Source organism: Silurus meridionalis, chromosome 1, assembly GCF_014805685.1.
Source record: "Silurus meridionalis isolate SWU-2019-XX chromosome 1, ASM1480568v1, whole genome shotgun sequence".
Taxonomy (NCBI): Eukaryota; Metazoa; Chordata; class Actinopteri; order Siluriformes; family Siluridae; genus Silurus; species Silurus meridionalis.
In genome coordinates, this window is record NC_060884.1 from 32,620,870 (window position 1) to 32,646,495 (window position 25,626).

General features: G+C 37.7%; 1 long non-coding RNA gene across 1 annotated transcript in view; it reads right to left on the reverse strand.

Moving 5' to 3' along the window:
* LOC124392647 overlaps window positions 1-19,600 on the reverse strand; it is a 34,733-nt gene extending 15,133 nt beyond the window's left edge. The window contains exons 1-2 of the long non-coding RNA XR_006927187.1: window positions 19,493-19,600; window positions 19,303-19,385 (exon numbers count right to left, since the gene is read on the reverse strand). This is a non-coding gene — a long non-coding RNA (uncharacterized LOC124392647). The remainder of the gene's footprint in view (window positions 1-19,302; window positions 19,386-19,492) is intronic.
* Between the last annotated feature and the right edge of the window lie 6,026 nt (window positions 19,601-25,626).

The following is a 25,626-nucleotide window of genomic DNA, read 5'->3' on the forward strand; positions in this document are numbered from 1 at the left end:
TTTATGTCGAAGATTTTAGAAAAGATTGTCGCTGCCCAGTTATGTTCCCACTTACAAGCGAACAATATCTTTGAAGAGTTTTAGTCAGGTTTTAAGCCCTATCATAGCACAGAAACTGCTCTAGTTAAAATGACCTGTTTTTAGCTTCAGACCAAGGCTACATCTCTCTGTTAGTTTTACTAGATCTTAGTGCTGCATTCACTATAGATCATTATCTTCTCCTAGATCGCTTACAAAATTACATTGGCATTCAGGGACAGGCATTAAGCTGGTTTAAATCCTACCTGTCTGACTTAAATGAAGAGCTATCCAGGTTAATGCAAGTAAATTACGGCATGCCACAAGGTTTTGTTCTAGGACCCCTGCTTTTCACAATATACATGCTTTCCTTAGGAAATATTATTAGAAGGCATGGTATTAGCTTCCACTGTTACGCTGATAATACCAAGCTATATATCTCATTGAAACCAAATGAAATGGCTGAATTGGTTTGGATAACTGTGTGTTAAAAAATTGAAAGACTGGATGACTCAACATTCTATTATTAAATTCTTATAAGACAGAGATTTTGCTCTTCTGCCCAAGCACACAGCACACAGAAGCTCCAGCATTTTTACATGGATGTTCTGTAACTATTAGTTAAACAGTAAAGGACCTGGGAGTTATTTTAGACACCAACTTGTCTTTTAAAAATCATATTAACCATATTACAAAAACAGCTTCTTCCACCTTAGAAATATTGCTAAGCTAAGAAACATGTTATCTATATCTGATGCAGAGAAGCTCGTCCATGCATTCATGACCTCCAGACTGGACTATTGTAATGCATTACCAGGTGGTTGTCCTGCATCATTAATAAACAAGCTACAGTTTGTCCAGAATGCAGCAGCCAGAGTTCTCACAAGGTCGAGAAAATATTATCATATAACCCCAATCTTATCGTCCCTACACTGGCTTCCTGTTAAGTTATAAATTCACTACAAACTACCGCTACTTACTTACAAAACTTCTAGTAGTTCCTAGAATAGCAAAGTCCACTAAAGGTGGTAGAAAATTCTCACATTTAGCTCCTAAACTTTGGAATAGTCTTCCTGACAGTGTTCGGAGATCAGACACACTCTCCCAGTTTAAGTGCAGATTAAAATGTATTTTTTTTAGCAAAGCCTACACATAACACATCATAACCTTGTGCTCCAGAACATCTGATCACATGCACATTATCAATTTGTGCTGTTAATATAATGAACAGCAGCTACGCTAATTCCTCTCCACTGCTTCTCTTTCTCTATCCATCCTGAGGCATCCTGAGGTTGCTCCAGCCCCAGTCACATCCCATTTCGTTGCATTTCGTTGCCTTGTACTTGTACATGTGTAATGACAATAAAGTTGAATCGAATCTAATCTAATCTAATCTTATGAAGATTATGGACCTTTAAAGAAGTAGATGCCGGCCACAAACATCCTAACCCATCTAGAGACGTATCAGCGCCATTTGGATCCCACTTCATGTGGAGTTTGGACACTGGACATCCTGGAGTGTTTAAAGGCTCTGGCATGGAGAAGCTGGTGTTGGATCTGTGATGATCGCAAATGTTGAGCTATTTTATGAGTTGCTCAGTAGCTCCTAGTTTTATAACACAAATAAGTAAAAGACTGTAGAAAGAACATTACTCATAATCTTTTATCCCAGTGCTCATATTAGTTCTCTCTCTCCAGTGGTCTGTATTGTTTAAAGACTATAATCACACTCTTGATGTCACCCAAATGAGGATGAGGTTCCCCTTTCGGAAAGGAAAAGGTAGGTATAGTTTGTGAATGGAAACTTACTGATCATTGGACAAGACACCTGTCATTCAAGATATACAGGAACTACAACAGTTTCTCTTTGCTTGCCAATGTTTACTTTTGTTATTTTTTTTATATTTAAAGATGCACTTATCGAAATAAAAAAAAAGTTTTAAGAAAACAGAGAACTTTACACATGTACAAGAGTCAAAGTTATAAGATTTTATACCTGTATTTCTTGAATGACAGGTGTCTCGTCCAATGATCAATAAGTGTTCCATTCACAATCTATACCTACCTTTTCCGGTTTATCTGACTTGTTGTTGTGTTTTCGGATTTGTTATTTTGTTTTCGGATTTGTTGTTTTGTTTTTGCATATGTTATTTTTTTTTCGGATTTGTTTTGCATCTCTCGGGCACCGTACTCAAGCCATCAGGCTTCTCAACACACACACACACACACACACACACACACACACACACACAAAACTGTGTGACTGATCTGTACAACCCAGACTCAAACACACAATTGTACTCACTTCACACATCCATGTCTTCAGCACCACTCATATTACCATAAACTGTTTACATGCCTTTTTTGCACAACATTTTGTTTAATTACAATGTTCACTGCACTCTTTTACACACAGTGTGCAGTATACAACAGGTTTACTGGCGGCACAATTTTGTGTTTTGTGTATTTGTCCTACACTGTCAAGTATTGCCTTGCACTGTCCTGTGTTGTCTTTGCACTGTTTGCACCAGGTTGCACACAATGCACTTTATGTGGCGAGGACACTTACTAGTCCTTAGCTGTGTGTTTTCTGTGATGTAGCTCTATGATGCTTTATGTAGCACCAGGGTTCAGGAGGAATGTTGTTTCATTTCACTGTGTACTGCGTCACGTTTCATATGGTTGAAATGACAATAAAAGCTTCTTGACTTGAACTGGCAGTTTGAAAGATTGAGCTACACAACCAGTGCTACTGGAAGTACATATTATTTTTAGAACAGGTTCAATGATTTTGGATTTGGTAAAGAATTGAGAATCTGGTGACAGCCTCTACAAAAAACTCACAGAGGAACTATGTTTAAAACAAAGGGAGTCCCTGAGGAGTGTCGAAAATTTTTTGTCTCTCAGACTGAGTTGCTTCCTACGTTGGTTGGGACTTTCAAAATAAAATGTAAAATAGTCTCTTCAAAAGAAGCCAAGACACTAGGATGAGTAGAGCAAAGGTAGAGTTTATTGTGGCAAACCACAATCAACCTCGAGAGCATCCGCATGTCATGACATTGATGGCCTGACCACACGTGGGATTTTGACCCTTAACATTGAAAACTCCCCAAACCTGGGTCCTCCTCAGTTACCATCAGTTATTACCATTATTGGAAATCTTTGGATGTTGCCTTTCCCCAAGTATTTTTAACTATCATTAACATTCAAATATTCCAACATTCAAAAAAATCAATTCTGATTACCATTGTCTTCGAGATTCTTCGAGAGGGTTGGACCACAAGAAGTGGCAAAAAACAATTCTGATTACCATTGTCTTCGAGATTCTTCGAGAGGGTTGGACCACAAGAAGTGGGAAGTATACCATTGTTTCACTTCATTATTTTACTTCGCTTGGTGGACAGCGCTTGCCCGTGCAATTTGATTATGTGTAAGTACTTTGCTTTTTCCTTATTTCATAGATTATACTATATTATTTTTTTGTTAGCAATTTTATTACTTTGCATAAGCTTATTAGTATTTTTAAATATATTCTTAATTTTATTACTTTGATAGTTTTAGTAGGCTGCTTAGGCTTTCCACAAATGTGGTAGATTTCACTGAAGAGGTATTATTCCCGTTTTTGGCCTGCGCTTGGGGCAAGCTTCACGAAAGACATGTTCTCCATCCTTTTTATGGCCTTTATAATAAACTTCCTCACTCATGATTCATGCTGTTTTTGTGTTAATTTCGTCTGTGTTGGGTGGGGCCCTTTTTTCATGTCTAGTGAGTGTTATGGGCACTTTCCTATGGGTTATGTTTACTTAAGGAGTCCCATTGGAGTTCCATTGGGCAAGCAATGCTCTCTGTGAATCCAGAGAAGGGAGCTAAGCAAAACAAAACAAACTGAACTGAACTAAACCCAGCTGCTGATAAGCAACTGATTTTCTAGTTTCTTTACCTTCTTTCCCCAGTGCGAAAACATTTAAAATCAGCTATTAAGAAAGTTTTGCATAAATAATGCCCATGTAAAGTAGGAAAGAAAAAGTACACTGAAATATTACTTATTGATTATTAGAAAGGTTTTTTTTTTTTTTTTTTTTTTTTTTTACATAAAAATAACAGTTCATAAAGAAAAAAAAGAATTTACCAAAAAAATGAATGACACTAAATCAACACTTTTATTTTACAAATGTAAGAATTTAGGATTTTTACATACATGCAAATTCATGCATAGACTCCATGCTGCATTCTGCACCTTTATGGAGAAACGACCAAAAATGACATTCATTTGCGTAAACACTTCAAACTGGACAACAATAAATAAACATCAGGTTATTCTTGAAAGGGAAGAGCCATAAAAACGCCAAGCAGCAGTGCAGCTACAAATCACAGGGTTTTATTCATGCACATAGGGTGATCATTAAGACCACCATTGCCAAGTCCAACACAGGCACAAGACCAAGCCAAAATATAGTCATAACAGAGTCTTAAGGGGTTTAAGTCAATCAAGATGAAGACTAAAAGCCATTAAATGTTTTTCCAGGACAAACCTAAATACTTACTTAAAGATTCAAGATTCTTGACATATGTTTCTTGTCATATGTACAGGAAACACCCACCTACAATGAAGTTATTACACTGTGAATCCTATGACAAATTATAAGGAGGAAAAAAGACACAATTACAAATTTACTTATGATGAAACAAAAGTGTGTGCATGTATACAGTGTGCAGATATGCATGTGAAAAGTCCTGCAGTGGAAGATTGTATTGTATTGTAAAGGGGTGTATGTTTGTGTGCAAAATATGCAGATGTTGTCTGAAGTCTTTGTTGATATTGTATAATATGTGTGTATGTATGTGTGTGTCTGGATCTGTTTCTTCAGTGTATACGGTATATCTATATATTTATTATATATTTATTTATCTTTTATCTGTCATGCAAATTACAATACTGCTATAATATGTGCATTTCTGTCTGTCTGTCTGTCTATTTTAAAAGGTTTACAGTTTTTCTCAGTTGTTTTGGAGTGTTTCTCGAATCATCCTTAATATTTGCAAAGCAGTGCGTGCATTTCTCAAAACAATTTGTACAAACAGCACAACACATTGGATTTCATGCAAAAGCCTGAACTTTTTAAAAAAATCCTCAGTTCATCTCTCAAATTTAAGTATTTGTGTCAATGAACATCTCATGGAAATGAGAATAAAAAGTCCCTTCTTCATTGTTCACAAACAAAATCATCAAAATGTTTAGTCGTGTTATCAGTAGGATGTTTTTCAGTATTTCCTGATATAAACTATGGTTTGAATCACATTGACTGAAAATGCACAAAATTTGACTTCCTTCTGTTTGGTATCTATGAATCTTAGCAGCACAAATTCATTTATTTGATTGTATATGTGATTTATATCGATTGTAAGAAACCGGACAGGATTCACACTTTTACTGTACTGTATTAGTGTTCGTTCATTTCTTAGTTGTTCATCCATTTTCAGAAATTGTATAATTCTGTGTTTTTCTCTGTCTGTATTCACTCTCCAACTCTTCACAAGATTCACCTTTGACCTGTTTTAGAGAACTGGTTGATCATTAGTTGATCTGATGCCGTTCACTCGGCTTCATTAGTGACATTCAAGATTCATCTGCACAATTCATCAATTCAACACATTTACCAAAACAAGTTAAAAATACATTTTAAGTGATTCAGGTGAAATCAGTATAATATATTTTGATCAACATGAACATAAACAACTGATAATGTAGGAAACAGTAGACACTTGTACACAATTTATTAAATGAAAGTAGAAAAGCGTTCGCAATTTGATCAAAGCAGCGAGAAATGATTTTATGACATCATGTTGTGGAGTTTTGAGAATTTCATTTCTGATCTGAGAAACACTCCAAAGCAACTGAGAAAAACTGTAATAATGTTATGTTTGGTTTGAATTAAGACATACTAGATATATCTCACTATGTGGGTGAGGTATAAGACAGAGAAAGACAGACAGGCAGACAGAAAGAAACAAAGAAACAAAGAAAGAAAGGAACGTTGAAGGTTTTGTGCGCTGTAATACTGACATCTAGTGGTTACATTCAGCTTTATTCTTAATTAACATTTATGTGATAACAGTTTTTCTCAGTTGCTTTTGAGCGTTTTTGAGCGTTTTTGAGCGTTGAGATCAGAAATGAAATTCTCAAAACTCCACAACATGACGTCATAAAAGCATGTCTCGCTGCTTTGATCGCATTGTGAACGCTTTGGTACATTCATTTAAATGATTTGTGTACAAGTGTCTGCTGTTTCCTACATTATCAGTTGCTTGTCCTGCTGATCCAAATATGTTAACGTTTTCTTCAGTTGCTTTGGAGTGCTTCTCGAATCATCCTTTAAATTTCCAAAACCATTTCTCAAAACAATGCGTACAAACAGCACAACACATTGGATTTCTTGCGAAGGCCTGAACTTTTCTCAAAATCCTTAATTCATCTGTAAAAAAGAAAGTACTAAAAGGCAATGACTTTGTGCTGAATTCCAGAAATGCATAGAAGGGGCTACATTTGAAGGTCAGTAGTTCCAGATTTGGTGTGCAGGAGCGTGAAAGAGGAACAATGCTCACCATCAGACACACTCTGTATTAGGGAGATTCTACTTCTTCTTTTTCTTTCGGCTTCTCCCATTAGGGATCGCCACAGGGGCTCTTCCGTCTCCATAACCCCCCTGTCCTCTACATCTGCCTTTGTCACACCAACTACCTGCGTGTCTTCCTTCACCACATCCATAAACCTCCTCCTTGGTCTTCCGTTTTTCCTCCTTTTTGGTAGCTTCATCCACAGCATTCTGCTACCAAAATACCCCATGTCCCTCCTCTGCACATGTCCAAACCATCTCAATCTTGCCTCCCTCACCTTGTCTCCAAAATGTCCTACATGCGATGTCCCTCTAATAAACTCATTTATAATCCTGTCCATCGTCGTCACTCCCAACAAAAACCTCAACATCTTCAGCTCTGCTACCTCCAGCTCCACCTCCTGTCTTTTACTCAATGCCACTGTCTCTAAACCATACAACATCTCAGGTCTCACCACAGTCCTATAAACTTTCCCTTTCACTCTTGCAGATACTCTTCTATCACAAATCACTCCTGCTATCACTCTTCTCCACCCACTCCACCCTGCCTGCACTCTTTTCTTCACTTCTCTAACACACTCTCCATTACTTAGCACTTTTGATCTCAGGTACCTGAACTCCTCCACCTTCTCCACCTCTTCTCCCTGCAACCGCACCACTCCACTGCCCTCCCTCTGTCCTACTCATACTGGCTTTCATTCCTCTTCTCTCCAGCATGTACCTCCACCTCTCCAGGCTCTTCTCCACCTGCTCCCTACTCTCACCACAACAATTACAATATCATCCGCAAACATCATAGTCCATGGAGACTCCTGTCTGACCTCGTCCGTCAACCTGTCCATCACCACTGCAAATAGGAAAGGACTCCGATTCTTGATGCAGTCAAAACTTCACCTTGAACCAGACTGTTGTTCCTACTGCATAATTCACTGCTGTCAAACTGTCCTCATACATGTCCTGCACCACCCTCACATACTTCTTTGACACCCCTGACTTCCTCATACAATACCACAACTCTTCTCTCAGCCTGGCTTCCACTACTCCACTCTTTATTGCTCTAACTTGCAGCACATCCTTCCCAGCTCGGTCTCTCTGCCTGGCCAGTCTGTATAAATCCTTTTCTCCTTCCTTAATGTTCAACTTCTCATACAGCTCCTCATATGCCTTTTCCTTGGCTTATGCCACATTCCTCTTTACCTGCTGCCGCATCTCTCCTGCCTACTTTTCTCATCACTCTGTTGATCCCAATTCTGTTTCTCCAACCTCTTTCTCCTTATGCTGTCCTGCACTTCCTCATTCCACCACCACGTCTCTTTGTCCTCCTTTCTATTTCCAGATGTCACACCAAGTACCTTTCTATCTGTCTCCCTTATCACTCCTGCAGTAGTTGCTCAATTATCCAGCACCTCTTTACCACCACCGAGCCCCTGTCTTCCCTGAATCTCACAAAACAGTCTTCCTCCTTCAGTTTCCACCATCTTATTCTTCTTTAATTTCTCACTCTCCTCCTCTTCTTCTTCACCTCCAAAACCATCCTACAGACCACCATCCAATGCTGTCTAGCTACACTGTCCCCTGCCAACACCTTACAGTCTCCAATCTCCTTCAGGTTGCATCTCCTAGATAGAACATAGTCCACCTGTGTGCACCTTCCTACACTTTTATACGTCACCCTATGATCCTCCTTCTGAAAATAAGTGTTCACCACTGCCATTTCCATTCTTTTAGGAAAACCTACCACCATCTGCCCTTCCACATTCCTCTCCTTAAAGCCATACCTACCATCACCTCCTCATCACCTCTGTTCCCTTCACCTACATGCCCATTAAAGTCTGCCCCAATCACCAATCGTTCATTCCTAGGTACATCATCTACCACTTCATCTAATTCACTTAAGAATTTTTCTTTCTCCTTCATCTCAAAGCCCACTTGCGGAGCATAATCACTGATGGCAATGATCATTAACCCTTCAACTTTCAGCTTCATGTTCATCACCCTATGAGAAACTCTCTTCACCTCCACTACACTCTTACTGTACTCTTCCTTCAGAATCACCATACACCAGGGGTGTCAAACTCAATTTCACAGGGGGCCAAAACTCAAAGCATCCTTAGGTCACGGGCCGAACAGGATAAACATTTATTGAACACACTAAAACTAAATGTTTTTTTAAACATAAATATGAATAAAAACAGACAGGAACATTGTTCCAGAATAAATCAACTTAAACGTTAAATAACTTAAAATATTTTGCTCTCCATAAAAATATCTCCTGTCAAAATTATACAAGTTAGAAATATTAACATGCTGCAAAAAAACCCTGAAAAAATCAATAAAAATTGTGCTTTTAAGTAAACAATAAAATAACAACAAATCAAAACAAACAGATTTCATTGCTCTTATGCCATTTTATAAAATATAATCTTAAACTTTAAATAACTTAAAATATTTTGCTCTCCATAAAAATATCTCCAGTCAAACACCAGACGTCTCACAGCTTCATCATGCAGCTCTTCAGAAACTCTCCCTCAGTAAATAACCAGCTGATGTGCCTCTGATTTCTCCTCTGTTTTCACACCAGCTTCACTTTGTGATTTTGCTCTGGTGAAAAACGTCTGCTGAAATGTCGGATTCTTCTTTAACTCTTCTACTTTCTGTATCTTCTGCTCATTTAAAAAATGTATATCTTTAATCTATTTGAATCTGTACAGCTGATTTGAGACAAAGTCCATTATTTCTAAAAGTGGTAGCTCAGTGGTTGAGATGAAGAACCATCTTCTCAGAAGGTCATGAGTTCCAATCTCAGTACCACAAAGCTGCCATTGCTGTGCATATAAGCAAGGCTCTAACCAAACACTGTGAACGTAGACTGGTTTTCAAGTTAATTTTGTTTTCTGCACTTTTCTGTTTAATAGACCTTGATTCCTGCTTGGGTTTTGGAATGGAATTACGTTTGAAGGACACACACACACACACACACACGTCTTACCTCTGTCTTTTTGATAAATTCTTAAGAATCATGAACTACCTGAAGCTCTGTATAATGGAACTCCTTTTTTTTTTAAACAAGAAAGTATCTGAGGGTATGTTGGTGTATCTAAGCGTATCTGAAGGTATGTTGGTGTATCTGAGGGTATCTGAAGGTATGTTGATGTATCTGAGGGTATCTGAAGATATGTTGGTGTATCTGAGGGAATGTTGGAATAAGGAGACACATTCAGTAAAGTAACCGGAATTTGAAAATTTGGATAAAATTCCCAAAACACCAAAACATCAAAGGCAGAACTGAGCTCAATATCTGCCCATAGCTTTCCATTAGTTTAGAAAAAACATGATGGAATCGTTAAATCAGAGATTCAGTACTTACACAGTGAACAAAGATCAAACAAACAAACGAACAAACATTAGATTATTCCTTTTAAGTGAGACGGCCTAACAACATAATGGTATGGCAGCTAAAGAGAACTCATGCTCGGCCCCTCCCAATTAGCGTAGTGAAAACGTCCCTGACACGGGATTAGATCGTCTTTGTGTTTACAGGAGCCTCTCGAGCGTGTGTTCTCTGAGAAAAACCCAGCACGTGGTGGATAAATGCTTATAAAGCTTTCTCTTCAGAGTCGGCTTATCGTTCCTGTGGTTTTAGCAGATCCATCTCTATTAGCACGTGCTGTCAGTCATTCACCTTTAGAGGCCGCTCTTGTAATGACGGCGGACCTGAAGCCGAAACTGGAACAATTGGTGTCGCTTAATCGGGAGAACGGATTAATCGGTCAACCTCTATTAGGATGTGAAAACCCTATTTGGAAAGGCTAATGTCTTCAAGATGAATAACAAATTCGACTAATTAAGATAATACATAAACCTCTAAAATTCAGGTGTATAATAGATGTATAATAGACCTGTCCTCAAGCATTGTGATCTTATATTTTGGTCATATCACCCAGCCCTACCGCTCACACACAACTTAGTAGCTGAGGGCAGTGCTGGGATTTGAACAAATGACCTTCCAAACAGAAGACCAACATCTGAACCACAAAGCAACCACTAACCAGTACCAGAGTTTCCTATATATCACTCAAAAGTTTGTGATTGAGTTTGTGATTGCTTAACTAGTTCCTAACAAAACTCACTTTCATGGAGGTGTTCATGTTTTTACACACTTATTTGCAGCTACTTTGCAGCTTTTGAAGACCCTGAGCTTAAATATTGCATAACACAGTTAAAAAAAAAATTGTACAGTTCTTCTCTGATCATGTCAGTAGATATCACGTGTTGTTCTTGATGAATTTGGGTGCTGACAGGTAATTTCGCCCTAAAGCCTTTTATTGTGTTGTTCTGCCCCCTAGTGGACATATTTATTCTACATGCAGGTATGATATAGATAGATAGATAGATAGATAGATAGATAGATAGATAGATAGATAGATAGATAGATAGATAGATAGATAGATAGAACTTTATTGTCATTGCATAATACAGGTACACAGCAACAAAATGCAGTTTAGCATCTACTCTACCATAACTGCAAACAGTAGCAATTGTGTTTGCACATAAAAGTGTTTGCCACTTCCTGATTTCTTTTTTTTGCATGTTTTTCACACTTTAATGTTTCAGATCATAAAACTAATCAAAATATTAGTAAAAGATAACACAACATGCAGTTTTTTAAATGAAGGTTTTTATTATTGAGGAAAACTAAATCTAAAACTGCATGGCCCAAACTGTGGTTTATTACACCTGAGTTGAATTTCTCTCACCACACCCAGGTCTGATTCCTGCCACACCTGTTCGCAATTATGAAATCTTTTCACTTTGTCAGACAGGACCTATTTAAGTAGACCAAAAGATCCTCAAAAGCTAGACAACATGCTGAGATCCAAAGAAATTTAGAAACAAACAAAAAAGACAGTAATTGAGATCTATCAGTCTGGAAAAGTTTATAAAGCCATTTTTAAAGCTTTGGGACTCCAGAGAACCACAGTGAGAGCCATTATTCACAAATGGCAAAAACATGGAACAGTGGAGAACCTTCCCAGGAGTGGATGGCCGACCAAAATTACCCCAAAAGCACAGCAATGACTCATCCAAGAGGTCACAAAAGACCCCACAACAATATCCAAGAAAACTGCTGCTGAGCAGAAAGAACATAAAGGCTCGTCTCAGTTTTGCCAGAAAACATCTTGATGAGCCCCAAGACTTATGGGAAAATACTCTGTACACTGACAAGACAAAAGTAAAATTTTTTGGAAAGTGTGTTTCCATTACGTCTGGCGCAAAAGTAACATAAAATTTCAGAAAAAGAAATGCTGAAGCGAACTTGGGATCTGCAGCAGGACGATGATCCAAAACACACCAGCAAGTCCACCTCTGAATGGATGAAAAAAAACAAAATGAAGACTTTGGAGTGGCCTAGTCAAAGTCCTGACCTAAATCCTATTGAGATGCTGTGGCATGACCTTAAAAAGGTGGTTAATTCTCAAAAACCCTTCAATGTGGCTGAATTACAACAATTCTGCATTGATGAGTGAAGTAAAATTCCTCCACAGCGCTGTAACAGACTCATTGCAAGTTATCGCAAACGCTTGCCTGCAGTTGTTGCTGCTAAGGGTGTAAAATATATATTTTACAGTGGAACCTCAATACTCGTGACCTCGATAGTTGACGACTTTTCATATGGAACTGGACTGAGAGTCATGAAAAATCTGATAGTTGGTGAGAAAGTTTGGAGTAACATTTCAGTTTGTACTAATAAATTACATATAAATGTTTGAAAAACTATTTCATTATTGTATTATTTATTTAAAGTAGTAAATAAAACATTTATGACAAGTAATTTACAATTTTTGTTGTTTACAGTACATGTACAATTCCCCTTGAAAAAGGAACCATCACAAGGAGAGTCAAAACCTTGCGAGTTTTTGTTATATTTTATATATATATATATATATATATATATATATATATATATATATATATATATATATATATATATATAATATTATATAATAGAATCTTTATAGAATCTTTATATTTTTCGCACTTAATAAATGTTTAGTGTGTGTGTGTTTTCTGTGCCGCCATCTTTACGTGGTTGTTAGTCTCTCCAACCGCTAATAATTATCATTAAACCATGAAGTGTATAAGTAGGAACCTCTGGGTCTTGGTTCCTCACCCTGCCACTCCTCAAACACAGCTGTGATCTTCTCACATTTTATGGTCAATGAAGACTCACTTTAAACACAAATGGGTTGATATTTTGCTACGTTTTCTCTCATTTACTTCCAGCCCAAAGTTTTTTTTGTTTGTAAATGAAGACGAAGTATGCTAAAATAAGTAGAACATATCTTTAGGAAATTTAACACACACTTAAATCTCTATTTATATATATTAGTATGACCCAAATGGGGTCTAACAAATATTAACTATTTAATTAAATGTTTCCATTTATTTAATATGATTTAATCAATTAAATTAATTTAATCGAGTACTTAATAAAAAAAAAAAAAAAAATTGCATTGTATTTATTTGATTTATTCTATTTGAATTTCTTTTCTATTTTATTTAAACCAAGCAGGCATTTTATTTAATATTGTTTTAAAAAACTTAAATCTGTTGTTCACAAATGCTACTAATAATTAAACAATGTCAATAAAAAATATTTTTTTTGCATTTCTTTCCCCTAACTGTACCGAAATTGAACCGAACCATGACATAAAAAATAGTAACGTACCAAACCGCGAATATTGTGTACCGTTACACCCCTAATACACAGAAACCACATTAACTTGAAATCATTTGTTTTAACCACAGTGCTGTTAAATGTGATAATTTTGCCTTAATGTTTAGCTAAAGGCAGAACGCAAGAGCAAGAGAACGAACGCATATTACAACTCCATCTCACTTCAACAAAGTTTAATGAAATGAGAAGGGAAGCGTTTTGAAGCCCAATTCAATGGATGGATGGATGGATGGATGGATGGATGGATGGATGGATGGATGGATGGATGGATGGATGGATGGATGGATGGATGGATGGATAGATAGATAGAAATATCGATTAGATAGAAATTTTATTCACAATAGAATATAGATATATAGATAGATATAACATATCAAATGTTGAAAGTGAAACATTTTGAAATGTCATGCCAAATATTGGCTCATTTTGGATTTCATGAGAGCTACACATTCCAAAAAAGTTGGGACAGGTAGCAATAAGAGGCCGGAAAAGTTAAATGTACATATAAGGAACAGATGGAGGACCAATTTGCAACTTATTAGGTCAATTGGCAAAATGGTTGGGTATAAAAAGAGCCTTTCAGATTGGCAGTGTCTTTTAGAAGTCAAGATGGGCAGAGGATCACCAATTCCGCCAATAGTAAATATTCTATAGACACTGAACAGACAAAGGAATGTGTGTGAACCAGTGTGAGAATCATCTTAACACTAACAATGGCCACTTTAAATCATTTATGATTTAGCATCACAGACCAATAAAATAGGATGTTCTTCATGGGAACTGAATCGGTGACATATACTGCAAATGAAAGCCATTCCATCCCTACATGCATATAATCCTTCATCATCACCACTCCAACCGAGGCCTTTATGGCCCGTCTTACCATAGTCATCAAACATGGCAACATACAAAGTACAATTCCAACAATCAATACAAGAATCAATCCTAAAACAAAGTAGTGTTCAACACTCGTAAAAACAAATTCTTAATCTTTTCAAAAAAACTTTGTTCAGCAGTTGTTTCATGTTCTCCAAGACATCGAGAGGCTTCAGTGATGTTTCTCAGTGCTTGTTCAATATGTCTATTAGTATTATCAGGTATACATAACAGTTTCTTCTCTGAATGATGTGTTCAAAGAGAATAAGAAATATTCGGAGTGTAATTACAACTATGCACATATTGTTATAGAATTTAGACCTAGAGCAGGTATCAGGGTAAGCTAAACAAAACAGTCGAGTGAGTCAGATCTTCACCACGGAGGTGGCCCCCTTTCTACTAAAAAGAAAGGATCTTTCCGTGGGCTCTCAACTGTTTTAGCCCTGAGTACTCACTTAGGTGGGCTTCTTAGGGCAGCAGACCAATTAATGCACAGATTAAGGGGGTGCTGTTTTGATCCTGCTTGCGTGTATCCACTGTGGCTGATTATCAGTCAGAACTCCAGTTGATGGTTTCATCAGGTAATCTTACAACCGCATAGCCACATAAATACACACCATCAGAAGGTTTTGAACATGAACCATCTACATATAGGCAATCCCCCTCTTCCAGGGCCGTATCTAAAAGATCGGGCCTACAAGAGGTCTCTTGTTCAATGTGTTTAAGGCAATCATGTGCGTCATCAAAACCATCTAAGTCAATATCGTCTAGCAGATCACGCAGCGTTACTACAGCTGAATGTGGCTGAGAAGAGGTTTAATGGTGAAGTTTTCTGTCACCAAGAGTGTGGTTTCATAACCAGATCTACGTTGTGCCGTCATATGTTGTGTTGAGGTTGTGTAAAATAGCTGTTACCTGATGTGAGGTGTACAGTATCAAAGTATATGACAGCACCATTTTCTCAGCATCCCGGACCATCAGAGCCGCAGCAGCCACTGCACGCAAGCACGAGGGCAACCCTTGTGCTATGTTGTCTAAAGATTTGGAAAGATGCGCAACAGGGAGATATCTGTCACCGTGTTCCTGGGCTAGGATCCCCGCAGCCGTACCACAATGTTCGTGAACATAGAGGTGAAAAGGCTTAGCATAATTCGGAAGACCTAGAGCTGGAGCAGACTGTATAGCCTTCTTGAGGGCAGCAAAGCTGTCAGTCATTTTTACGAGTCCACAGAATCAGATGTAATAGAGGAGCTTTGTGATCAATAGCAATACGCAAAACTTTATCATGCTGTGTGCAGTCAGGGATCCATGCTCGGCAGTAGTTGATCACTCCTAAGAAGCTCTGCATCTGTTTCACAGTCTGAGGTCTTGAAAACCTAGTCACAAGCTTAACTCGGTCCTAGGATATCTTACGTTGGCCTTTTGAGATCACATGACCCAGATATGAGACCTTTCACTTCACCCACTGTAGTTTATGGTGTGAATATTTAAATCCAGCCTGAGCCAGGACATTGCAGACAACCACTGATGCTTTGTGGCAGTCCTGCTCAGTCAGTCCTGTGACAAGTATGTCATCTGCATATTAAAGGATGAAGGTTGTTTCTGGAAGGTGGATATCGGCCAGAGTTTTGTGCACTACAGCGGAGAATACGGCTGGTGAGTCAACAAAGCCCTGAGGAAGATGGGTCCAGGTGAAGTCCCCTATAGGTAAATGCAAAAAGCGGCTGCGTCTCTGAGGCCAAACGGACACTGAAAAAAGCAGAACAAAGATCAATCACAGTAAAAAATCTGTGAGTCGCTGGTATAGAGTTCACAATGGTAGCTACATCAGGCACCAAAGGAGCTAACGGAATAACTATTTTATTAATCTCTTGTAAATCTTGTGTTAACCTTCAGCATTTTTATTTGCCTTCAAGATGGGATTAATTGGTGTGTTATAAGGTGAATAAGTCTCGATCAAAACACCTTGTGACAATAAATTGTTAACTGGAGCAATGCCAACATTCTTCTCTTTTGACAATGGATATTGTTTAATAAAAACCGGATGGTGTGTTTTCATGAGTGCATGATACATTTTTACCTGGATTAAACTTGCCTCATCTTTGTGAGAGGCCCATAATTTAGGGTCAACTTCACCTAAATTTGGTTCATCAGGCAGGACCTCTGTACTACCCTGAAAAAAATCTTCCGAATGTGGCTGTGGCTCAGTTGAGAGCATCAGGAAAGAAGGAAAAGACAGTGAATCATGGGTTTAAAAAAAACAGAATCTCCATTCCCATTTTATGCATCATATCTCTTACTAAAAGTTTTAAAGATGAGTTTGGAATTATTGTAAAGCTATGATAAAAATTTGTACCAGTCTGTGTCACCACAGGCAAAAGGTGAGTTACAGGACATGAAATTGGAACTCTATCTATTCCCTAATACATTAACTTCCTCTTTCTCCAGGACCTCTTCCTTGTGTTTTGTGCTAATGCTGGAATGCTCCACTTCCTGTTGCAGTGCAGAGCATAACGGGTTTACTTAACCTGGAGCATAGCAGAAACCTCTAGCAGCATCTAAATCTCTAGGAAAAAGTATCTAGATGTTAAACCATTTTCTCTCCATCCTGCCAAATGATCTAAATAAGGATTAGTCCAATAACCAGCACTATTCCTATACATCCAATCTTTGGGATTTTCTTCTGGCAGTAAGCGAGAGATGTCATGACCCATCTTCTTTACACAGAACAAAGAACAGACACACAACACTTAACACTCAGACAATACAGCTGAGCTAGGCACCAGGGGGATCGTAGTCTTCAAACAAAAAGTAATCCAGTCTCTCCAATTGGATCACAAATTTTGTAAGTTAGGAGAATAAAAGTATTTTCAAAATGTTTCCTTTTTCTTTTGTTCCTTTTCTCCTTTTTCTTTTTTTTTTAATCAGTGAATTAATTTATTTATTTATCAATTTTTTTCGTGAATATAAAAATTATCGTGGATTCTTTTGGATAGTTCAGACAATATCGCCTACATTAGACAGTGACAGGGTACACCCTGCTTCTTCTCCTGCGTGTGCCCCGCCCGCTCGGAGCTCATCACCATCCTACTGATTCCGAACACCTGCCTCTTGTTTACCATGCCCATAAAACCACCTCTCTCACCCCCCTTCAGCGTCCGTTATTGTTTTCGTTGGTGTCTTTGTGTTTTTGCTGCAGTACTCCATTAAAGCTTTCTTATTTTTTGGTGCTTCGGCTTCCGCCTCAGTCACTCGCCTAACAGACAGACTGTAAAAAACGTCTTCTTATCTTGCATCTTACATCAAAGGTGAGGAAAACATTGCAACAGAATCATCCCACCAAAGGAAATTGTTATTATTAATTAAACAATTAATGTGTAACCAAGACACAAACACACACGCAGCCCCATTCGCTGGCAAATGGGACAATCCCCGCAAGCAAGGAAGTATCCTAAAACTTACCTTGATGCGTGATTTCCCTTCAGATATTGCCGGAAAGTATCCCACTTCTGACACCAAAACTGTTAGATTTTTATCATGCCCAAACAAAACTTAATTCTTGAAGAGGTTTTCTATATGAACTGCGATGCCCGTGGTGCCTTTTCTGATATCAGGGAAGAATCACACAGCACACAGAATGGAGCAATGTTCTTCTTCGGTTTATTGCAAGCAACAGACAGGTATATATACACATATTGGAAAGAAAGCCTGACCTAAAGTTGTTTCCTGTTTAGATAAGAAGACATAATAGTCGGAGATGTGTAAACCCAGATAAAGACTTCCTGTATACCTTACATACTAACATCGTAAATATTCTATAGACACTGAACAGACAAAGGAATGTGTGTGAACCAGTGTGAGGACCATCTTAACACTAACATCGGTAAAGGAGCAGATCTGGATGGATGGTGGCTGAAGTGTGTTTTGGTGAACTAGGATATTTGTAGTTATGCTGCCATAACTAATCTGGCCAGAGTCAATAATTGCACCCCGATCACTCTGTACAGTGTCTTAAATTTTTATGAAACGGAGAGAATTTTTAATCTTTAATGCGTTTTCTGTCACCCATCTACTCTTCTTCTTCTCTCTCCCTCTCTGTCAAATGAAATTTGATGCTCCCGAGGTGACAGTGAACAGTGTTCTTTTCTCTTTCCACTCTTCGAATCACCTCCATCACAAATGCACCTGGCTTTTCAGCCAGGTACTTCTACAAAAAAAGGCAGACAAGTTGACAGCTGTCAAAATTCAAACACAAATTCTTTTAAACGGCACTAAATTTTATTAACGCGACATCAATTCAGCGAGTATTTCTATTTTCGACACTGTCCAATGTGTGTCCAATAGTTTGAAAACCAATGATTGTTAACTACAATTTAAGTAAAGAAATAAACTGTATAAACCAAACGATAGTTAAGTCAAGTTTATTTCTATTGCGCTTTTCACAACAGACATTGTCTCAAAGCATCTTTACAAAATTTAACAGTTAAGGTGAATGGTGTGTATTTATCCCTGATGAGCAACCATGGCGACTGTGACAAGGAAAAACTCCCTTAGATGTTATGAGGAAGAAACTTTGAGAGGAACCAGACTCAAAAGGGGAACCTCATCCTCATTTGGGTGACATTAAGACAGAACTATATAACTATAGTCTACAGCATTATCAGAAAGAGAACGTGTGGAAGTTTTCCTGTCATTCCAATTTCCTAGTTTATCCCAGATTTCTCACATATGGAATACATTTATCTTTGTCTCTGGCATTATTATTTTCTGCATCCTCCTTGTGAAACACCGCTCCATTTGTTTGCACCCTCCATATCACCGTGATGTTTCCTGCCATTCCATCTTCCACCAGGTTTAGCTTGATCTAAATAATACAACTTTTATTACTATAATATTTCAGGAGAAAACAATAATCTCATGTAAAAATTGTAGAAATGCTCCGAATTGGGATGTGATGATCCGAAGTCAGATTCTAATTACAATACAGTGTAAATACAGTGCTTCATGATCTGAGGAAGATGCTAGCTAAACCATGTCTGTCTGGATGAGACCCACCTGCTCCAAGATTTCTGTCTTGAATTCATTCACGTCCTCATTAGACTGGATCTTCACCTTTACCGTTTGTTGTTTTTTGATGACTGAATCAAACGACACATAGAAACACACACAAAGAAACAATTAAACAGATATACTAAATGCAATGTCAATTTGTTTATAGACATGAAAAAGAAAAAAATCTGTTCACCATCGTAGCAGAAGAAAGGCCTTAAGTCAGAGCACAGTGCATCATCAATTTGTTTTTGATACAAAAACACGCAATTTTCTTTTAGCTGGAAATTATCAGGTTTTCCAGTCTTCCAAGGGACGAGGGAGAGAGGCGTTTGGTCGATCCACATCCAGGGGTTTCTGAACAGACCAATCCAGGTGTAAAATTGCAAAGGGGTTGCCAAATCATGTATCAGTGTGTATTCTGTTTCATCTCTTATGCTGGCCAGATCTGTGTAATACAGTCTACAGTAACTCTGAGCTTCTATCCATGTTGTGTTTTTGGAGTTGTAAATGTATCTGTCAAAGCCACTTTTTGTTTCTGTGAGAATTTAAATAAAACAAGTTACACCATTAGACCCATTAAAACACCATTAAAAGTAAGTCCCAGAAATAAGAATATCTAAAAATAGAGCAAAGCACACACACATTGGTTTAGATAAAGTTTACCAATAAACAACTTGAAATTTTACCATTTACTGTATTAGCACATCAATGACAACATTCACTCCTGAAAAAGGACCTGCTCTCACCATCAAAGCATACAAATGGGTTCATATCTGTACAGTCTCTATCATCCCAACCTGCAGGAATTATTACACCACAGTTTTGCTTTCCACCGTTGTTATTAGGCTGGCCGGGAGCCCATATTTTCATATTTTCTAGTGGCTTATTTCCAAGTGACCAGCGCCAACTATTGTCATTGTACACTCCAACCCAAGCTTTGGAAATGAATTGTTGTCTGTTTGCTTCATCTTGAATTTGGATCAGGTCGTCGTTAGTTTTGATCATAGCCAGATCGGTATGTGTGGCCTGGCAATAAGCCTGAGCATCACTCCATGTTTTCTGCTCTTTGACTACATAATACCTGAAATTAGAGACAGGCGAGACGAAAGGGGCGATTCCTGTGGAGAAAAGTATTAATGGTTTTGTGCTGTTAGCTCTGGGAGAAACATATTAACTGTTTCATTTGATTACTTTAATGCAGTGTTATAAACATTTCCCTAAACTTACGAGTTCTGTAATTAATGTAAATATATTGGCTGTCAAAAGTTTGGAAACAATAAACGTGTCAATTATGTTTTTTTGTACACACACATGTTCCTTTTGTTTGTATGTAACATATTAGATAAAAGGCAAAAACACACACTATTGGACAGTGAATGACTGGAAAAAAGGTTTGTGGACAAATAAATTCAAATGTGATTATTTTTGTCTCTAACAGTAGAACTTATGTGAGATATAGAATAGGAGACAAAATGTTAACAGACTGCCAACAGTCAAAGCTTAATTTTTGGGGTTGTTTCAGAGCAGGGAAAGTTAGAGACTTATTCCAGAAAGTGATAGCCATGTTGGTTCAGGATTCCTATCATTCCATGCTTCAACACCATGCAAATCTGTCTGGACTGCGGCTCACTGTAACCGACTTCACCATACAAAAAGACGATGAGCTGAAGTGTACGTCTGAGCTCTGTAAGCATTATTCGGAGAGCAAACAGTGAGTTGGAGTGATATCTTTCATGGAATGGCGTGCCCAGTCGCTGCACCTAAATCCTACTGAACTGCTTTGAGATTAACTGGATCACAAAGTCAGAAATCTCCAACTAGAACAACTTTGGTACGTTTTACAAGAGGCATGGCAAAGTATTTCAGCTGAATGTTGGAGAAACAAACTGTCTGGATGGTAAAAAGTGTGTAAAGCTGTTGTTCATGCTAAGGGAGAATTTTCATTTAAAATAAAGTTTAACTATCGATCACCACTGAACAGCTCCAATAAAACTGAAGCAAAAAAATATTTTTCTCTTACCTGTGCAAAACAGGATGATGAAAAGATGCTGACCCATCACAGATGTTGTTGGGAAACTCACTAAAAAGTATATATAAAACCAAGTAAATATAAAAATACAAAATTAAAATAAAATAATTTATTCAAAAGCTACAGTGGTACTGGTAAAAAAATGCATGTATCACATTATCAAAAATTATACAGTTTGGCCACCACAATATATCAAAACTAGCAGAATAACATAAACTAAGTGACTAAGGTTCCTGTTCTTTTGTCCAGAGACAAGTGGAGCTACTGTATGTGTGTAGATGTGTGCGATTGAATTACATTACTGAAATGTGAAATCTCAAAATAAAGCTAGTTTTCTGGTGAACTTGTCGTCTGTCCTCTTGTCGAAGCACGTAGGCTTTGCTTAAGCTATTCTATCATGCGGTCTCTTGTCCCCAAACCGTGGAAATGGGAAACAATTCCCCAAACCTGGTCGCACAGCCACGGGTTCTACCCCTCCTTCCATTTTCCTCCCTGTGTTTGTGCTCTCTCCCCTGCAGGTCGTTGATACTTACATCTCATCAATGGGAGGAAATTCTATTGAAGGGGATTCACACTGTACTTTGGTAAATTTAAGCTGTGTCCACCATACATCAAAGCCTTGTTCAGTGCAGGACTTTGAATTCAGCATGTGTAGGTGAGGTGTGTGCATGGAGATATACAGGAATGTCTATAACCCTGTGCTGTACATCATTTATAAGCTTTTGATATGGGAGAGCCTTATCTAAAAGGAATATCTGACAATTAAATGGGGTCATCATACTCGATACTGTCTGCTGGAATGGGTCTTCAATCTCTGTTTGGGCTAAAAGAGACCAATATGCAGATCACTTGTGGTATCTGGCACTTCATCTATCAAAGTTCAAGGTGTTTCACAGACTATGGACGCCGATGGCTGTGTCTGGTGGTGGGGGTGCATGGCCAATTGTCATTTTGTGAATGGGAAGCAGAGTAAGAGGAACCAAATGATAAGGATCACACACCTGAACATGATTTGTGTTAACGAGTGTGTGGTCTCTTGACCATTGTTGATTAAACTCAATGTTGATTAATGTTGTCAGTGTTTGCATTGTGTCAAGTATCAAGTATATACAGTGTCCTACATTGTACCAAAAGTGGCACTGTGCTCAAGCAGGAAGTACATGATTATTTACCAATTCTTGGACCCTCTTGTTACCTCAGAAGAGTTCCAAAATCACACCAAAGCAGCATGCAAAATTATTAGTCTCTAAAAAAATTAACAGGAAAGTATTGATCAAAACTCTTTGAATTTGTACTGTTTGACTTAATAGTATACAGGTGTGAATGAAAAACTATTTATAATAATACTAATCTGGTGTCACCTAGAGTTCCTCTAAGGCTTTCTTCTGCATGTCAACTCAGGCAAATTTTCCTTGCTACTGCTGCCTCTAGCTTACTTATTAGGGACCTAAACTTACATATGCATTGAAGGAAAATAACATGCAAATCACACATTCCCTGAAGAGCAAACAGAGAGAAGCAAAAGTTAAAGACTTTTGCTTGCTCCATTGGTTGGATAACAACCTTAATTCTATTGCAGGTTCCTCAATGAGTAGTAAGATTTACATATTTTTTAATTTATGGCATTTTCCAGCCAAAACTAAGCTGGAGGAAGAGAAGGAGAGGAGGAAGACGTCTATAGGGACAGCAGGAAAAGGAGAAGTGTAGGATAGTGAAGATTTGGGTTGGTACTTTAAATGTTGGTACTATGACTGGTAAAGGGAGAGAGGGAGCTCATATGATGAAGAGGAGAAAGGTAGATATGTTATGTTTTCAGGAGACCAAGTAAAATGGGAACGTTGGCCAGGAACGTTGGAGGTGGGTTTAAACTGTTCTATCATGGTGTGGATGGAAAGAGAAATGGTATAGGGGTGATTCTGAATGAAGAGTACAGTAAAAGTGTAGTATGTGTATGGTGAATTTTTTAATGTTTTTGTCATGTTATTAGACAAATATTGACTCTGAACTGCTCCAGATGATCTACACCAACAGTTGCGGTTATAGTGTATAGGTTTGAAGCTTGCTGTAGTAAAAAGGGTATGGACCCTCCAAATATGCGAAATGCCTCTCTCTCTGTAATGCCCGAGTTGTTATATTGCATTTTTGTATAGTATTGATGGTTTCTATAATTGCGACGTGATAGTGGTGGTATTAAGAGGTGGATTAATTCATGTTAGTCCCCACTGAAGGCCCAGGTACCAAATGCACAGCCCGCCACTGCATGATGGTCTCCCTGCCATTGTCTCCAGGTTTACTTAAGAAATACAGAGACGTCAAAGCCTACAGCAGATCCTCTAAACCTGCCTCAAATCACAGGTGGAATGTAAAAAAATTTGGTGGAGGTTTGTTTCATAGGGATCGTTCCCATTATGTAGATTCACTGGGTTGAAAACCTGGGGTATGGAATATTTCTTACCTAATATTGTAAAAAATTGAATACAGAGACGTCTGTGCCTACAAAAATAATGCACAGGACTATATCAGTACATATATCAGGACTGCAGCTCTTTCAGAAAGGTGTGGGGAAAAAAAGTAGTGCCACCCTGCTAAACTTATAACTCCTGTAATCTTAGTGATCTGGGATTCTCTATTTAGCTGGAACTGTTTGTATACGATCCTCAGAAACCACATAGCACAAAAAACAAGCAGGCAGAGTTTGAGCATTTCTTAATAAAAACAAAGACAACAAGGTTATCAATTGATACAAAACAGACTTTTATATCAACTTGACCAGGACTGTTTTAATCGGGTTCATGAGGGATCAAATTGAAGCAAAGTGATCCATTTTCACAACTGTGCTTCATCACTCCTCCACCAGCTATTCAACACTTCCCAACAATTAGTTGCAGTTCCTAAGTATTCCTAGTCTTCCACCCATCCAAGACACTAAACCTGATAAAAAAAAGTCCAAATACTCACTAATACTACGCATGTTGTTTTTTTTATTTTATAGCGTAGCCAGTCATGCAGTTATTTATATGTTGGGTCATCACCAAAATGAGCAGACAGAAATAGACAGAACTTACAGCAATTATATGTTTGCAGGTACTGCTAGTTGCGTGAACCAGACATTAGCAATTAAATACAGAAAACTAGCTTTAACTATGAAGTCCAAATTGAATGAAATTTGGTTTCAAAAAGTCTAGTTTTGCACTCTGGTTACAGCCAGATCCACTCCACCACCATTTATATATTTATTTATTATATATTATATTTATATATTTATTATTATTTATACTGCACCTTATATTCAGTACAATGTTTACATGCTGTTTTGCACCTTTATACTACAGTATAATGTTTACATGCTGTCTTTGCACCTCCTTGCTGCTGTCTTTTTTGCACTCCATTGCTCTGTTCTGTTTATACTTTCTCCTGGGTATAGTTTTTACATTCACCTCACACAGTACTGTATATTTAAGTATACAGTAGGTTTACTAGTCGGCGCTATACTTGGTTTTGTCTTTTGTCTTGTCTTGTGTTGTCTGTCTGCACTCTGTCTGTCTGTACTGTTCTTTTGTTTGCACTGTTTGCACCAGGCTGCACTCGATGCACTTTATGTTGTTTTGTTGTTTAGTGTAGCACCAGGGTTCCGGAGGAACGTTGTTTCGTTTTACTGTACTGTGTACCACTGTGTATAGTAAAAATGACAATAAAAGCCACTTGACTTGACTTGACTTGAGCCAGTTGGTGGCATTGTATTTTTATGAAAATTGTTATGGTAAAAACAACACTAAATACATGGCCAGATTAGGAGCAACTAATTATACATCCGAGTTCCTTGTCACATGTGTCAAGAAACAAGAAAGACTTGATGAAATGTACTAAAACAAGCAATTCATGAATTGATTGAAATGAATTGATGTTAAATAGCCTTTTTTTTTTGTCGTCTGAGAAATCATTTAATCACTTGAAAAACTAATTATCAGAAAATCTTTATTTTTACATATAACTTTGCTTTGTGTAAAAGTGTATTACACATGAGCTATATTGAGCAATCCTACCAAATTTAATCTCATTATATTCAATATTACTCAGCCTTACATTACACAGTTTTATTAACTTTTTTTATTTATTCGAAAGTCAACCCATCACTGACCATGTACATGCATGCAGTCAGGAAAAACAAGCTACTAAACTCGAGGATGGGATCTCATAATTCTGGCAAAGCTACAATTCTACATGAATAGCACTTAAAACTTTAGTCCTTTTTTTTTAGTTTATTTGCTCTTTTTATATATTATATATTAACTACAGTG